We start from the raw sequence: 18,277 nt of genomic DNA on the forward strand, positions 1-18,277 counted from the left end.
TGGAGACCGTCTAATGGAGCGGGATAGAGAGTTCCAGAGGACAGGAGCAGCACAAGCAAAGTCTTGGAGGCGGGAGTGGGATGTAGAGATAACAGGAGTTTAGAGATGTATGTGTGCGTGTATGAATATATACAGTCATGGCCAAAAATATTGGCACCCCTGACTTTCTGTCAGATAATGCACCACTTCGCCCAGAAAACTGTTGCAATTACAAATGTTTAGGCATTCTGATGTTTGTTTATTTTGTTTGTATTGGTATGACACAAAAAAAGTGGAGGAAAAAAAGCAGAATCTGACACATTCCTCGCAAAATTCCTAAAATGGACTGGACAAAATTATTGGCACCTTCTCAAAATTGTAAAAAATGATTGCATTCAAAGTTTGTGATGCTCAAGTAATTTCATAATTAAACTCACCTGTATCAATTAGCAGATGCTGACAATATAGAAAGCATACTGGCAACCAGTTAAATGGTGAAACATTGATTCAACCTTTCTGTTGTGTGTCTCTGTGTGCCACACTGAGCATGGAGAAAAAAAGCAGCAACAAATTGTAGGTCATGGGTCTTACAGCAGGACAATGACCCTAAGCAAACTTAAAAAGCACCCAGAAATGGTTTAAAAGAAAGAGCTGTAGAGTACTGAACTGGCCAGATCTCAATCCCATAGAGCACCTGTGGAGAGATCTCAAAACATCATTTGGGAAAAGGAAAAGGATGTGTAAGAAACTCATTGATGGTTAGAGGAAGCGATTGATTTCATTTATTTTTTCCAAGTGGTGTGCTACCAAATATTAAATTGAGAGTGCCAATAATTTTGTCCAGTCTATTTTTGGAGTTTGTGTGGATTGTGTCAGATTTGGCTTTTTATTTCTTCAGTTTTTTGTGTCATACCAACAAAAACAAAAGAAATAAACATCAGAATGCATAAACATTTGTAATTGCAACAATTTTCTGGGCAAAGTGGTGCATTATCTGACAGAAATGCAGGGGTGCCAATATTTTTGGTCATGACTGTATATCTATATATATCTATCTATATATATATGTATACATATGTATTTATGTATTTATATATATATATATATATTTCAAGACATATATACACCAATATACACATAAGTACATATGTACAGACACACATATAGCCCTTTGCAGTTAAGTAGATGAAAACATGTAAAATCATAGTTATGCAATATTCATATTGTCTTGTCAGGTTTGCCGTATTAGATTATGCGATCGGTCTTGTACATATGGCAATATGCCATTGGGTTTTCGCGCCACGCCATTGACTTCTACAGGTGAAGAGGTTATCATTTGTGCTAATTGCGCTAGAAATAAACTGCTTGTGCTCGTTGGGTTAGCGCAAGAGCAAAAACGTTTTACTTTCAACTCATAATACCAGCACAGCCAGACAAGCACAACAATTTTACTTCTAGATCAATTAGCGCTCCACTCGTAATCTATGCTTAAATGTTTAATGAGAAAAAGCAAATTGTATTTTCCTTTTGTTTACCTTATTTTCTTTTCATTTTATAAAAGGGCTGGTCACTAAGGTGGGATTGCTAGGAACTATATTACATTATATACACACCTATTCTGACAATAAAATCTCCAAATAAAATTAGATTATTTTTTTTATTATTTATTTTTATTGAGGTTTAATATCAGGTTTGCAGATAATTTGAAAAATACAAAACATACTCAGACATCAGAACAATATGTCATGAATGGACCCTTAAAGGGGAGGAAAAATACACTAATAAAAAAATCTGAAAACCGCATTCTGTTATAATATAACTGGCATGGGAAAACAAACACACATGTATTATAATGTGACCTTCTAACTCTAGAGGGGCCGCTTTTGGACCCCATCATGTAATGACACAGTAACTACAGAAGAAGATATTCATAAGAGAATAGGACCACTCTTGGGCCCTATGAGATAAAATTACATCAGCAGGTAAATATTCCAAATATTAAAAAGCATTAAAATCTTATGGTGTCTGGGACCACTCCTAGGAAACAATCTCAGGGTGCAAAGAGTTAGGTTATAGGTTATTACACTAAAAATGCTTTAAAAGCAATATAAAGGCAGAGGCATGACACTGAAAGAGTCAAATTGTAAGCAAATGTTAAACAAAGAAATGTGTATATACAGAGGATTAATCTTAAATATGTGTCAAATCACCTCTAGTATTTGAAATAGTAAGGTACTTAGAGTACTTAATCACCCTCTTAGCAGCATAAACTAAGCTCAGTATAGATAACCTATAGACAATTTAGTCTAAAATAGTTATATCTCTAATGCCACAATATGCTATCAAACAAAGTAGGATAGAGATCTAGAAATATAGGATCCATTTACAATATGACAGTACATAGGGATTAAAGGAAACTGACAGGTCCCAACAGCACATTTACTTACACAGGGAAAAGAAAGGTACACTAATAGGGTTGATCATTAAACTTATTATAGTGTTTGTGATATCCTATAGCTTTTTTTCTGGGATAATTTACTCAAGTGCAAGTAAATAGGATATCATCTTAATGAAATGAAACATTATTTAGCAGGTCCTAATAAACAATAAACCTACATATTAGAGCTGCAATTGTGTATAATATTTATTGTAGAAATATAATCTGAGGCATCACTGGCAGTAGAAATATATAGTCCACCCCAAAAAACACAGATTATCAATTCTAACAGCAGGATGAATTGGAAGAGGGTGAATCTGAATGAGATTATTATCAATTTTCTTGCAATATCCATGTAAGAAGGGATGACAAGAGATAGTGTATAGTTTATAGATATAACTTTAATACACTGTATACATCAGATCTATCGATGTTCCTTTATTAAGGTGTTGAGCTATAGTACCTACCATTTCCCAGGTCTGACTAAATAGGGCAATACACTTTACAGATTTAGGTTTAACTAATTCCCTTTCTCAAAGCAGCACATTTACCCATATCCAGGAAAACAAAAGTTCAACGCTGTAGAGCTTGTGGAGTAGGGAGGCAAATAGTCAGGAATTTCTGTCTCCATAAAAGTCCTCTATTGATATCATACATTTGACCGAATCACCTTCTGCAACTATTATACCTGGATTAAAGGGACAGTCAACAAGAAAAATGTTATTGTTTTAAAAAAATAGACAATCCCTTCTTTTACCATTCCCCAGTTTTGCATACACAACACTGTAATATTAATATTATGTTTACCTATGATTACTTTGTATCTAAGCTTCTGCAGACGGCCTCCTTATCTCAGATCTTTTGACAGTCTTGCATTTCAGGCAATTAGTACTGGCTCTTAACTCCACTGTAGGGAGCACAATGTTATCTTTAAGACACACATGAATAAACAGTACATGTTATTAGCTATTCACAGCCAGACAGTGAGATACAAGGTAGACTGTAGAGTTTTAGAAATCAGCCTATATGCCCACCTAGGTTTAACCTTTAACAAAAAATGCCAAGAGAAAAAAGCAAATTTGATGATAAAAGTAAATTGGAAAGTTGTTTAAAATGGCATGCCCTATCTGAATTATAACAGTTTAATTCAGTCTTTACTATTCTTTTAACATTAGGCGTTTGTTTAAATAATTGTTCACTAAAGATGTATGGCATTGTGACATCCTGCATGGGAGACAGGATTTTGCCCAGTGTACCATTTAAGTGAGTTTACAATGCATATGTTCCTCAACATGTTTCTTTGTAGGAGACACGTCTCCATGAGATTCCTACTTGTGGAATGGTGGCTGTTCTAAATCCTGCATATGTGACTCTGGCTTTAACTCTGCAGTCGGGTTGTAGAGCGTGATTATGTTTTCCAATTCCTCTTCTAAATGTGCTAAAATCCTTTGGAAATGAGTGTTAAGCAAAATCTATATCCCTATCAAAAAGGGAACAAGATTGGTCACCATTTTGTAGTAGAGCTTCAATATCCATTTAGATATCCTTCTCTTTTAGTCGGTCCCAGACACCAAGTAATGTGCAGTGGCAAATGAGATAGCACTGCTTCACGGCGAAGCCACCAAGTAATGCTGCTGTGGAGTAATGTGTGGTTATCCTCTCCAATCTCCTTAGCCTCTAATAGTTCTGTAACTCCAGTGCTAAAATGGAAATAAACATATTATAGTAAACCTCAAGTTTAGGCAACAAAACATTGCTTAACACTCATAACACGACTTTGAAGTAATCCAAAGATCTGAAAGAGATTAATTTCAAATTGCCTCCAGGACGTTACAACTGATTATAGTCTCAGTCCAGAAGCCCCCCAGATTATAATAGCATTTTAAGATAAAAATTACACAGGGAATACGTTACTAATATTTAATTTTACTGTACATAATATAAAAAATGCGAAAATGTGGTTCAAATACACATACTAAATGTATCTGAGAGATGTGAAACTTTTTTTAATAACAAATTATTTATGTATTGTTTCTGATGTTGCAGAGCATGGTGCTTTCTTTCAAATAAGAGCAGTCAGATAGTCAGCCAAATACGTTAATCAAAGAAACAATCTTTTTGCTTTAATAAATTGTGTGTGTGTATCTAATGCAGCCTATGAGGCCTATTTATCAAGTCATCAACAGCAAATACACCGGAATTCTGCAGCGTAATTGTGGCGAGCTTGATTCGACCTATTTATCAAAGCCTACAGACCGGCAAAAGTTGAAATTTGTGACGTAACATACGATCCGCCGATCTCAATCCGACACAGATCGATGCTTACGTCATTACAGACGTTCCGAATACAAATTCGGTACTATCTGACACCTTTTGGTATTTATCAAAGTTCTAACAGGTACGCTCGCAGCTATTCCGGCCCAGCGTACCTTGTTTTCAATCCGCCACCCTGGAGGCCGCGGATGCCATAGGAATCAATGGGAGTATGAAAGCAGCGAAAGCTTATGTTCAATGCTGCCAGATATCCCATTGATTTCTATGGTAGAAAACAAGTAACGTTTACACCTAACACCCTAACATAAGCCCCGAGTCTAAACACCCCTAATCTGCCGCCCGACATCGCCGCAACCTACATAAAGTTATTAACCCCTATTGTGCCGCTCCTGGGCCTCGCCGCAACTGTAATAAAACTATTAACCCCTAAACCGCCAGCCCACCACATCACCATAATCTAAATTAAGTTATTAACCCCTAAACCTAACAACCCACTAACTTTCGGCTAGATTACGAGTTTTGGTTATGAGGGGTGCGGTGCTAACTTGCACGTTATAGTCAACGCTCACTTACCTACAGCACTGGTATTACTGGTTTTTATAAACCTGACGTTAAAAGACAAGAAGTGAGCGTAGAGCAAACTTGTGCTCCATACCGCACTCCAATACCAGTGCTGCTTAAGTCAGCGGTGAGCTGGTTTTACGTGCTTGTGCACGATTTCCCCATAGACATCAATGGGGAGAGCCGGCTGAAAAAAGCCTAACACCTGCAATAAAGCAGCGTAAAGCTCCGTAACACAGCCCCATTTATTCCTATGGGGAAACGCTCACTTACCTACAGCGCTGGTATTACTGGTTTTTATAAACCCGACGTTAAAAGACAAGAAGTGAGCGTAGAGCAAACTTGTGCTCCATACCGCACTCCAATACCAGTGCTGCTTAAGTCAGCGGTGAGCTGGTTTTACGTGCTTGTGCACGATTTCCCCATAGACATCAATGGGGAGAGCCGGCTGAAAAAAGCCTAACACCTGCAATAAAGCAGCGTAAAGCTCCGTAACACAGCCCCATTGATTCCTATGGGGAAACTAAATTTCTGTTTACACCCAACACATACATTATATTTATTAACCCCTAATCTGCCGCTCCAGACATCGCTGAAACCTACATAATATTTATTAATCCCTAATCTGCCTCTCCGGACATTGCCACCACTATAATAAACATATTAATCCCTAAATCGCCGCACTCCCGCATCGCAAACATTAGTTAAATATTATTAACCCCTAATCTGCCGCCCCTAACATCGTCACCACCTACCTACATTTATTAACCCCTAATCTGCCACCACCACTATACTAAAGTTATTAACCCCTAAACCTAAGTCTAACCCTAACACCCCCTAACTTAAATTTTATTAAAATAAATCTAAATAAAACCTACTATCATTACCTAAATAATTCCTATTTAAAATGAAATATTTACCTGTAAAATAAACCCTAAGATAGCTACAATATAACTAATAGTTACATTGTATCTAGCTTAGGGTTTATTTATATTTTACAGGCAAGTTTGTATTTATTTTAACTAGGTAGAATAGTTACTAAATAGTTATTAACTATTTACTAACTACCTAGCTAAAATAAATACAAATTTACCTGTAAAATAAAACCTAACCTGTCTTACACTAACACCTAATTTTACACTACAATTAAATAAATTACCAAAATTAAATACAATTAACATAGGCCTAGATTTGGAGTTTGGCGGTAGCCGTGAAAACCAGCGTTAGAGGCTCCTAACGCTGGTTTTAGGCTACCGCCGGTATTTGGAGTCATTAAAAAAAGGGTCTAACGCTCACTTTTCAGCCGCGACTTTTCCATACCGCAGATCCCCTTACGTCAATTGCGTATCCTATCTTTTCAATGGGATCTTTCTAACTCCGGTATTTAGAGTCGTGTCTGAAGTGAGCGTTAGAAATCTAACGACAAAACTCCAGCCGCAGAAAAAAGTCAGTAGTTAAGAGCTTTCTGGGCTAACGCCGGTTCATAAAGCTCTTAACTACTGTGCCCTAAAGTACACTAACACCCATAAACTACCTATGTACCCCTAAACCGAGGCCCCCCCACATCGCCGCCACTCGATTAAATTTTTTTAACCCCTAATCTGCCGACCGCCACCTACGTTATACTTATGTACCCCTAATCTGCTGCCCCTAACACCGCCGACCCCTATATTATATTTATTAGCCCCTAACCTGCCCCCCAGCAGCCAGCTACCTACAATAATTAACCCCTAATCTGCCGACCGCAAAGAGCCGCCACCTACATTATAGCTATGTACCCCTAATCTGCTGCCCCTAACAACGCCGACCCCTATATTATATTTATTAACCCCTAATCTGCCCCCCACAACGTCGCTGCTACCTACCTACACTTATTAACCCCTAATCTGCCGACCGCAAAGCGCCGCCACCTACGTTATCCTTATGTACCCCTAATCTGCTGCCCCTAACACCGCCGACCCCTATATTATATTTATTAACCCCTAACCTGCCCCCCACAACATCGCAGCCAGCTACCTACAATAATTAACCCCTAATCTGCCGACCAGAGCTCACCGCTATTCTAATAAATGTTTTAACCCCTAAAGCTAATTCTAACCCTAACACTAACACCCCCCTAAGTTGAATATAATTTTATTCTAACGAAATAAATTAACTCTTATTAAATAACTTATTCCTATTTAAAGCTAAATACTTACCTGTAAAATAAATCCTAATATAGCTACAATATATTGGTTAATAACATTATTTAGGTGGCGGTGGGGTCTGGAAGTGGCGGAATAGGGGTTAATAAGCATAATGTAGGTGGTGGCAGTGTCAGGGCGTCAGATTAGGGGTTAATAACATAATGTAGGTTGCGGAGGTGTCGGGGGGCAGATTATGGGTTAATAACATAATGTAGGTGTCGGCGGTGTCGGGTGGTTAATAAGTATTATGTAGGTGGCGATGGTGTAGGGAACAGAAGATTAGAGGTGTTTAGACTTGGGGTACATGTTAGGGTGTTTGGTGTTAACGTAACTTTTATTCTCCCATAGGAATCAATGGGATATCGGGCAGCAATGAACATGAGCTTTCGCTGATTTCAGACTCCCATTGATTCCTATGGCATTCGTGGCCTCCAGGGTAGCGAATTGAAAAGCAGGTACGCTGGGCCAGAAAAGTGGCAAGCTAAAGTTTGATAAATAGCAAAAGTAGTCAGATAGTGCCGCATTTGTATTCAGAACATCAGTAATGACGTAAGCATTGATCTGTGTCGGACTGAGACTGGCAGATCGTATGTTACGTCACAGATTTCAACTTTTGCCGGTCTGTAGGCTTTGATAAATAAGGGGAATCAGGCTAGCCACAATTACGCTGCGGAATTCCAGCGTATTTGCGGTTGATCGCTTGATAAAGGCCTCTAGGTCTAGATGTTTCCCTGAGTGTTTGAGCTTATTTGATTTGGAAGCTTAATCTAGAGATTACCCCTTTTACACAATAGGTTCCATGTGAAATTTGATTGAGACCTTTATGAAATAGTAGTTCTCTAGATTCAAGCAACATAAGAGATTCCCAGACCTAAGTTAAATTACTTATTATCAATATTGAATCTGCATTTTAGTTTTGTTTCTTTAATTGCATTTTAAAGTTTTATTTTCTAGTTTTGTGAGAAATGGAAAGATCTCAATAAGAGTACGCATTGTAGAATCAACAGCAATTAAAAAAAACAAAAAAAAAACACAGAAAGTGTAGGGAGGATTTAATTATTACATATAGGTGGTAAAAATCACAAGAATCCCAAAAACAGAATCATAATTACACAAACAAAAATAAAAAAAGAAGCAAAAACAACAATATAAGGAGTAAGGGGAGAGCCAAAACACCCTCCAAAATCCCAATAGATTTAAGTTAGGAATTTCAAGAACATCAAATAATTTATAAGTGGGTACTATAGTAGTAAGAATATTTACCCCATCAAAGGGACCAATAGGAATGGAAAAAGTAGTAACAATAACATTCTTGCAAGTTTCAATTTTATGAAGTTTTAAAAATGGTTGATGAGTCTGACCACTTCCATAGTAAGTCTTATTGGCTAGCATAAGGAGCTAGTTGGCAGGACAAAAAAAAGAAACAAAAGATTTATATGAATGGGCAAACCCAAGAGTCCAATGGAAAGTACCCAAAGTGCACAAAATCTATTGACTACGAGCCCTGTCCACAGGGACAATACCAGATACAGGGGGGGGGGGGGGGTGAGTTTACAATGTACCTATTAGATCTAAGAGAATTTGAAAAAGAGAATAAAAAGAAAGATGAGTCATGATTATCTTCTTCAGATGTAATTGCTGTCAATAAATTGGATTTAAGTATATAAGTATAAGAGGGTGATGGAATAATACACAGTGGGTTAAAAATGATCTGTCTTTTCCCCTAAAAATGCTCCCAACAACTATAAATCTATTTTCAATAGGTTTATTTGCAAGGATTTTGACTTAATAACTGACCATCTCAATATTAATGAAGATGATCAGGAGGTGGGAATACTTTTGAACAACTTTTTGAAGAAGGGATATGATTAAACATTGCTTTTATAGCTATAATGGGGACGGTTTCAAAGAGGAAAGGAAATTAGATGATTAGAATAAAAGTTAAACTATATAGAAACATAGCCTAGTAGGGTGGAGTAAAATTAATTCAAAAATACAAGAGTCACTCTAGAAATAGAGGTATTCTTTGGAAGCATTGACAGAGTAATACTAGATCCCATTTTAAAAAGATAGATATAGGAATATGATCAGAAATCAACCAAAACCATAAGAATGTAGTAGCCCCTAGTAAACTACGACAGGCTGATAAAAAGATGAATATGGGTGTTGGTTGGCTAACCTCTGCAATGGTCCTATATTAATGTCAACAGAACAACTGTTGCATGTGCAAATATGGGAACAATAGTAGAATTTAAAAAATAAGAGTCCCAAATTGATCACACTTAATAATATTTATTCTCTGTTACAGCAATTTAATTAAACATCTTAGAACAAGATTTTAGGTAATAATGAAAAGGTCTACCACATTTTGGCATCCAAATATGCTGTACTCATAGACCTAACCCCTCTAAGAGTGGATATCCTTTTTAAAAACCACACTTTACCTATAATCACAAACATGTTATATCCATTAACCGATTATGTACAGAACTACTTCATCAATTCAAAGGACATAGTTCATTTTTCAAAGTTAATCATATACATTAATAAACAATATTAAAATATTCAGCCAGATTAAGAGTGAAATGCTATTGTTTATCACGGCTGTTTGCGCTCGTCCAGTTTACCGCTGGTATTACGAGTTGAAAGTAAACACGATTACTTGAGCACAATCTCGATTTACACTGAAATGATTACTGCATCTTCAGAGCTCTGGTTAACTGTTTCACGAAACAAAAAAGTTGTACCAAACACATAAAAAATACATTACAAAGTACACTTACAAATCCAAAAGAAAAAAATCAAGAAAGGGAAAAATGATTGGGCGCACTGTTTTCTAATTATCGTAAATATCCTACTTATTAAGGTACTGATTAAAATGATGAAAGTTACATAAATATTATCTCTGGATACTTCTAAGGACAAAGAAATGGGGGTGAGAATTAAAAGATAATAGTGATAGATTCAACCAAAAACAGGCGGCTGATCTTTAAAGGTTAATAGCCTCTCCACAAGGGCATACACTATCACAGCCACAACACGATTAACACACTCAATGCTTAGTCTGTCACAGAGACTCAATCCCCAAGTATTCCCGGCCAATATGTTGGAACCTCAGAACGGGTTAGGGTGTGTGTATGAAGCGGGCTAAGACTGGAACACACACAAATTTAGTTCAACATTGAAATGGGCCTTTGTCAATTAGTACAATATACACAATTATACCTGAATGACCAGTTTTCCCACCTGTATTTAAACCTTATTTAAGAGAGCTCTTCCCCCAAGCTGAGATCCCAAGTGGAACTGCTTCATGCTCTGCCGATGCTCATCAGGCTGGGATAATCCAAGGCAACCACTGTTTACCAACCATCTGAAGGGTGTGCATATTAGTATCATCACGTCATCTCGGTTAATAAACAAAGCTGCATGCTACTTATGATCCCATGATAATCATAACCACATGATCACTTACAATCAAAAGTGTTTGTGTAATACATTTCACACCATGAATATTTCATGCATTGTATTGTGTCAATTGCACTTTCTTGCCTATACATGGTATGATTATTTACATATGGTATACCTTGTAATCAATACACTTACATATTGTAATACGTATTGGAACCGGAACAACTAATCTGGTGATCTTTTACTGGATTCTTATTATATATATATATATATATATATATATATACACACACACCCAGTATTATTATGCTCATTTACTCCATGGGGGAACACTGTAGTTAATAAGAATACCCATTTAGTTTCATTCTTCAACAACATCTTCTCAACAGCTCAATCTTTTTTCCACCTCTAGGGGGATATTTATCAAAGCGTCAACTATGTCAAGCATCACTAAACATTGTGGCCGCAGATCATAATACGATCTACTTATTTATCAAAAAAGCCATCAAAAACACCAGCATCAAGTACGGTGCGAAGAGCATCGGACTGGTGTTAACTAGCAGTCATCGATGTTGCGGCTATTCGCGTTTTTCCCAACTTTATTTATACTATTTCATTACTGTTTACAAACAAGCACATTTCTCTTTAGCACATTATTGCATATAGTGTAAATGTTTTTTTTTTCTGATCAGGACTAATTGCGAATATAGCAAGTAGCGACTTAATTAGTGCAAAGTGGAGAGTGAATTATTAGAATTCTTTTTAATATTGGACATACATATTTTAGCATGTATATATACACACACACACACACACATATACACACACACACACACAAAAAGGAACTTATGGACATGTAAATATGTTTGCAAAAGATTTCTGACATATATATGTGTGTGTTGTGTCAGAAATCTTTTGCAAACATATTTACATGTCCCTAAGTTCCTTTTTTTGTTCTAAACAATGTTGTCTGTCATATATCTGTGTTTATTTATACCACTATATGTATATATAGTAAATGTATTATTATTATGAGCAGGAATAATTGAAAATATAACATGTAATCAGAGTATCATATGTATTTATTTGCAATCTATGGATATTTTAAAGGGATAGGAAAGTAAAAATGTAAGTTGCACTAGTGGGAGCTAGCTGCTAATTGGTGCCTGCACACATTTGTGTCTTCTGATTAGCTAAATAGATGTGTTTAGCTAGCTGCCAGTAGTGCCAAGCTGTTCCTTCAGCAAAGGATAACAACAGAATGAAGCAAATTTGATAATAGAAGTAAATTGGAAAGCTGTTTAAAATTGTATGTTCTATCCAAATCATGAATGTATATTTTGTGGGTTCCTGCCCCTTTAAGAGCTGGGCCAGTTTTCTCTCTGTACCTGTGTAACCCCTCCTGATTGCAATCTAGTTTTAAAAACCACCCCTTCACAGGTGTTATAAAATGGGCTGGCATATAAGATGACATTTCTTACTGAAAAAGAAATTCAAGAGAAGGAAGACATACACTGAAAATAACATGACGGTAAAGAAGTGATTTTAATTTCTGCTGTATCTGAATCATGACAGTTTAATGTTAGGTGGGCTATCCCTTTGAGCTATCATCTTAAGATTATATTGAATCAAGCATCAATTTGAATTTTAAAATCTAAAATATTACAGTGTGTCCTAATGTCAGCATCAATGTTTATCTTTAATTCTAAATTCACATATACATACTTTCAAAGTATAATACACAATGTAACAAATGGCACTTACAAGTTCTGATGAGTGATCAATGACACATGTATCGAGCAATTTGATTCGTTAGTGATAGTTTAAAATGTATATTTGAATCAGATTGGCTGATGTCCTAAATCATGTAATTATGCATATTCCAATCAAAAGTGGTTGAAAAATTCACTAGTGTGTGGGTTGTTTAGGAGTTTGCGTCATAATTGGTGTGAAAAGTGTTTCGTCAAAATTGGTGTGAAGTAGAGAGTGGGACTTGTATTGCATGGCTTAAACATGGTGCACATAGATTTTTCACAAAAAATAAAAGGAAGTTAGCTATATTGTGTTGTGTATTTATTTCATTTTTATCTCTATATCTATTAGTGTGACAATTATGGGGCAAAACTTTTCAACAAATTTGTAGAAATAATATTGCCCCCTTGCTTTGTAATCAGAGACAAATTTGTAGCATAATCCATAAGTAGTAGTGTATTTTTCATTTTTATCCCTATATCTTCTAGTGCACCAAATGTGTAGCAATAATATTGTTTGATTTAGAAATGGTATACAATTTTAATAGAGTTTCTAATTTACTTCTATTATGTAATATACTTCATTCTCTTGCAGCATCGAACATAAGCTTTCTGTGTTTTCAGACTCCCATTGACTTCTATGGCAGATGTCGGATTGAAAACTAGGTACGCTGCGTTGGAATAGACGCCAACGTACCTGTTAAATGTTTTATAAATTTGGAAAAGGTTCAAATAGAGTCGAATCTGAATTCAAAACATCTGTAATGACTCAAGCATCAATCTGAGTTAAAATGAGATTGCGGGGTCATATATTACGTCACTAATTTCAACATTTGCAGATCTTGATGCTTTGATAACTACGGCGAATCAATCTTGGGACAAATATGACGTGGAATTCAAGCGTATTTTTAGTTGACGCTTTGATAAATAGACCCCCCTAATCTGTTCCAAACCCCAGCATTTTACTGCTCTTACAATTCCCTTAAGTTTTTTCTAAGTAAATGTTTAGCAACTGAGGTTCATTTTTTCTAGATCTGATACTAGCAGATACTGAAATTTCGCATATTGGATACATTTTCCGTAATCCTAGTACCCAAGCTTCTAGTCTTCATATCAATATAGAACACATTACAACTGCAGCTTATACCGTAAACTACATTCTTTCTTTTACAATTAATAACATTTATGATTTTCAACTTTTTACCAAATATATTGGTTATTTTGGTTACTTTTTGCAAGTGTTGGCACCCACTACAACGCCCACATGCAATTGAACCTCTATATAGCAGTAATATTTTTGCATTTCAATCAAAATGGCTATTAACCAACACATCTTTCAAGTTTGAACTCTATGGGCTAGTGGAGTGCTAATCTGTCGTGTGCCTGTAAACAGGCAAATTTTCCTGCTTACGGGTTACAAATGGCTGGTTATTGCTACTGTGAGCTCATGGAAGCAATTAGCACTCTGAAAATTAACCAGAGGTTAGATCTCTGGTTAATTTTAAAAAATGTTCCCCAATTGGCCCAAAATTAAAGTATATTTATTTATTTATTTTTATAAAAAAAACATGCTACATTTTTTTTTAATAAAAAAAATGCACAAAGCAGTTTTTAGGAGTTAAAGTTGGCAGATGTGGGGTGTGAGAAAAAAATGGCACTGAAAAGTGTCTGTGTTCCCTTAAATATACTGTATATGTATATTCTTATATACATATGTATTTATGTGTTAATATGTTTATATAAACATATAAACACATAAATATATGCATATATTCATATATAATTAATATTTGCTACCCATCGCTGTGCAACTTGCCCCATAACTGCGTTAGGTTTATATGTTGTGTGTGACGGCATAAGAATGAGGGATTATAACCATTGTTACGTATTACCATGTCCTATATGTAAAACTTGGGAATTTAGGTAACAATGGTTATAATCCCTCATCTGACATTAGCACATGCCATTGTCTACAAAGTATCCTGGAAACTTCAGGAATGGCAGAATTATTGTCAGCCGTAAAAGATCAGCCCAGGATTCAACCCAACTGTTAGCGTGAAAAGTAAAACACACGCTAACACACTGAGAAATATCCTGGACGTGACCCACTCAGGAAACAAAATAAACAGGATACAATGTACTCACAAAGAAATAGAATCTCTGTAATTTCTTGAGGTTTGAAGAGATTGCGAATGAATCATTTAAGCCAGGATAATACCCTTAGGTAGTAGGAAGGTAAAATGATAAATGTACCATTAAGCAGGTTTGCAAACAAACAAATGTAAAATGTCCCTTTAAGCAGATTTGTCTAACAAATGATAAATGTCTCTTTAAGCAGGTTAACAACAGATAAATGAAAATGTCTCTTTAAGCAAGGTTGTAGCAAACAAATGATAAAGTTCCTTTAAACAGGTTTTCAGCAAACAAATGATAATGTCCCTTTAAAATAGGTTTTGCTGCAAACAAATGATAATGTACCTTTAAACAGGTCTTGTAGCAAACAAAAGATAATGTCCCTTTAAACAGGTTTTCAGCAATCAAATGATAATGTACCTTTAAACAGGTCTTGTAGCAAACAAAAGATAATGTCCCTTTAAACAGGTTTTCAGCAATCAAATGATAATGTCCCTTTTAATCAGGGTTTTGAGCAAGCAAATGATAATGTCTCTTGAAGCAGGTTTGATAGGGTTAAAGCAATAGCATAGTCAGGCAGGCAAGGGTCAATAAATCCAGTAGTCAGTTTGAGGGTTTAAGCAATAGCAAGGTCAGGCAGGCAAGGGTCAAATATCCAGAAGACAGATTTGAAATAATACTCACACAGCACAGGAAGCCAGGAAGAACAAACGGGCCCCGAGTAAGATCTCCCGCCAGGTTTTGAAGGCAGAGAGAGACGTCAACGTCAGGAGGAGTGTTCTGACAATCGCGTCACGTTGCTAGGCAATGTGACGTGAGACACAGAAGAGATCCGTGAGCCGCGACGACACAGCGATGAGCGGATCGAGTGTGACAATTATATGTAGAGATAAATCTAATGGTGTTGTCATATTCTTTATCTTTCTTCTTTGGTTGCAATAGATCTTCTTGCTTATACCTTGGGCTCTATGATAGACTTTTGCTAGACATTAAGTGGAATATCCTCTGGCTTGTAACCTTCTAGCAAAAAGATAGAGATGTCCTTAATAATCTCAAATTTATCAACATTTGAATCAGGTTAAAAAGAGAGACACTTTGTATGCATGTTAATGTGTTCTTGCGTTAAGGTTCTTTCAAAGAGGTTGATAATATTTCATTTATCTATTTCTTGAATCTAGTGTATATTTGGAATCGTATGTGTTTCTTGGATCTTGTGTTTTTTACAACCCCTTCTGATACGTTTCCTAAAGGGACATCTTCATTATTATTATGAGGTTTAATCCTACCTCTTAATATGGATTTGTTTTGTCATTCTTGGACCCTTCTGTATCAATAGTGTCTCCGTCTGAAAAATCTGTGTCACTCAAAATATCAGTAGGTGTATAAGACCAAAGGTACACTCATTTATTAATGTAGTCATATAGATCCCTATTTATTTTCTTTCCTTTTCAGAGATACATTTTGGTGAATTTATCAACCACACATTTTACTTTTTTATATGATTTCTTAAATTCATCATGGGTTTCAAATTCTTTTAATTTGTCTGATATTTTATTCAATTCCGCATTAATTGTTATTAGTTTGTCCAACTCATGTTCAATCAAATAACCAATCAATTTAAATGAACATTCTGTCAAAGCAGTTTTCCATTTTGTTTTAAACTCCTTTTTAAAGTCACTAAGTGATGGAAATAGTGGGACAAGAATATCAGGTGTCGGCACGGTTTCCGATTTTTGGGTGCGTAGATTTTTCACCAGGGTTGCACAATAAGGTTTTTCGGGAATGGCAAGGTAAGGGCTTGAGATATTTTTCACAGAGAAGAATGGGGCAGGAGGGATCAACACAGACCTTTGAGAGTCTGGCGACAGAATATAATCTTCCCACCAAACATTTCTACACATATCTGCAAGTAAGACATTACGTAGAAACTCATACTGCGAAATACGGTTTGGATTGGAGCCAATCATTGGTTGATCCAAGTTTAAAATTATACAGGGCAGGGGTGCGTTCTATAACTATATGGTATCATAATATAATGCAGAAGCTAGGGAAGAGACAAATAAACCAGAGTACTGAAAAATTTCGCAGATATTTTGCTTCTATAGAAGGCGAAAATATTGTGGATAGTATTAAAAAAGCTGAAGAAGCCACTGAGAGAATTAGTTGGAGGGAGTCACATGCGAAACTGATTAATAATTTCTACTTGACTCCAGAGAGAATCAGCGGATGGGCCAGAGCAGCTCCAATAGGTTGTTACAAATGTAATTATGCGAAAGCAAACTTGATGCATTGTTTATGGAGCTGCCCAAAGGTACAACAATTCTGGTTGAGAGTCCAGTTCTGGCTCAATAAATATTTACATGATAAAATAAAGTTAGAAGCAATACAGATATTTTTTCTTTATCAGGCTGAAAATTCAGGGGACAAAAATCTTACAAATTTGGCTATCTTGGCAGCTCGTAGCCTCATATTTAAGAAATGGAAACAGCCCCGAGCATGAAGGAGTTTATTAATAATATAAAATTCCAAATGATAGTAGAAAGGCAGGATTTGAAAAATACAGACAAACATTACAGAAGGTATTTTAGTAAGTGGAAAAAGTATATTGAGTCCTTGCCAAGAGCTTTACAGCGGCAGTTCCTTTACTCTCTGCAAAGCACAGTCCCTTTTTTGAATTTAGTAGTAGTGAGAACTTTGCCGGTATACTGGGCGGAGTAGATAAAGAGACACACTCGTCCTGGGCACGGTTATGAAAAGTAATTTTTTTTTTCCCTTCCCTCCCCAGCCGCCCACGCCCCCTCCCCCCACACTCACCTGTAGCAGGTGGGTTGTTTCAGATAAAGTTAGGATATGTGGTTAGTGAATACCTCTGGACCATTTAGACCTTCCGATAATAGGGAGTGGGGAATGGTTACGGAAAAATGTTTAAGTTTGTATGCAAAATGGGAATTAGTATGCCTCTCTTGTAATATATACAGGGGTGGCAGCTCCAGAGGGGCAAGAGGTTGTAACACTAGAGTAAATTGGGCGATAAGCTGTTTTCTTTCTTTTTTGAATAGATTCAGTGTGACACGATGATTGGTTCTTCTTTTTTTTTCTGGTTCTTTTCTGTCTGATGTATAAGAGAAAAGTTTAATTAGATGTAATGGATTCGTTTTTCTGGCTATGATTGTCTAAACTTTTTATTTTTTTCAATAAAATCTTTATTAAACTCAAAAAAAAAAAAAAAAAAAAAGTGATGGAAATAATTTCATAAGTAACCCTCTAGGAATTATATTACTGTCTTTGTAAAAAAATATACATTCCAATAATTCATTGTCTCCTAGTCTGCTTTTTGTGTATTATTCTTTCAAAAATGTACACCAATCTGAATTTTTATTGATATTACTAGTACTTTTATTTTTTAACATCTGTGTCTCTTAAAATATCCTTTGTCCATCTTTTTATTTTCTTTCCTAAGTCAAAGCTGGCCATTACTGAAGTTGTGCAATACACGTGCTCTTGTAACTAACAGATAGATTATTAAGTCAAACTCTAGTTAACACAGA

The 18,277-nt window shown here is 36.0% G+C and overlaps 1 protein-coding gene across 2 annotated transcripts in view; it reads left to right on the forward strand.

Annotated features, from left to right (window-relative positions):
* GABRG3 (gamma-aminobutyric acid type A receptor subunit gamma3) overlaps nucleotides 1–18,277 on the forward strand; it is a 1,437,912-nt gene that overhangs the window by 821,469 nt on the left and 598,166 nt on the right. The gene's annotated exons all lie outside the window — the stretch shown is intronic.

Source organism: Bombina bombina, chromosome 3, assembly GCF_027579735.1.
Source record: "Bombina bombina isolate aBomBom1 chromosome 3, aBomBom1.pri, whole genome shotgun sequence".
Taxonomy (NCBI): domain Eukaryota; kingdom Metazoa; phylum Chordata; class Amphibia; order Anura; family Bombinatoridae; genus Bombina; species Bombina bombina.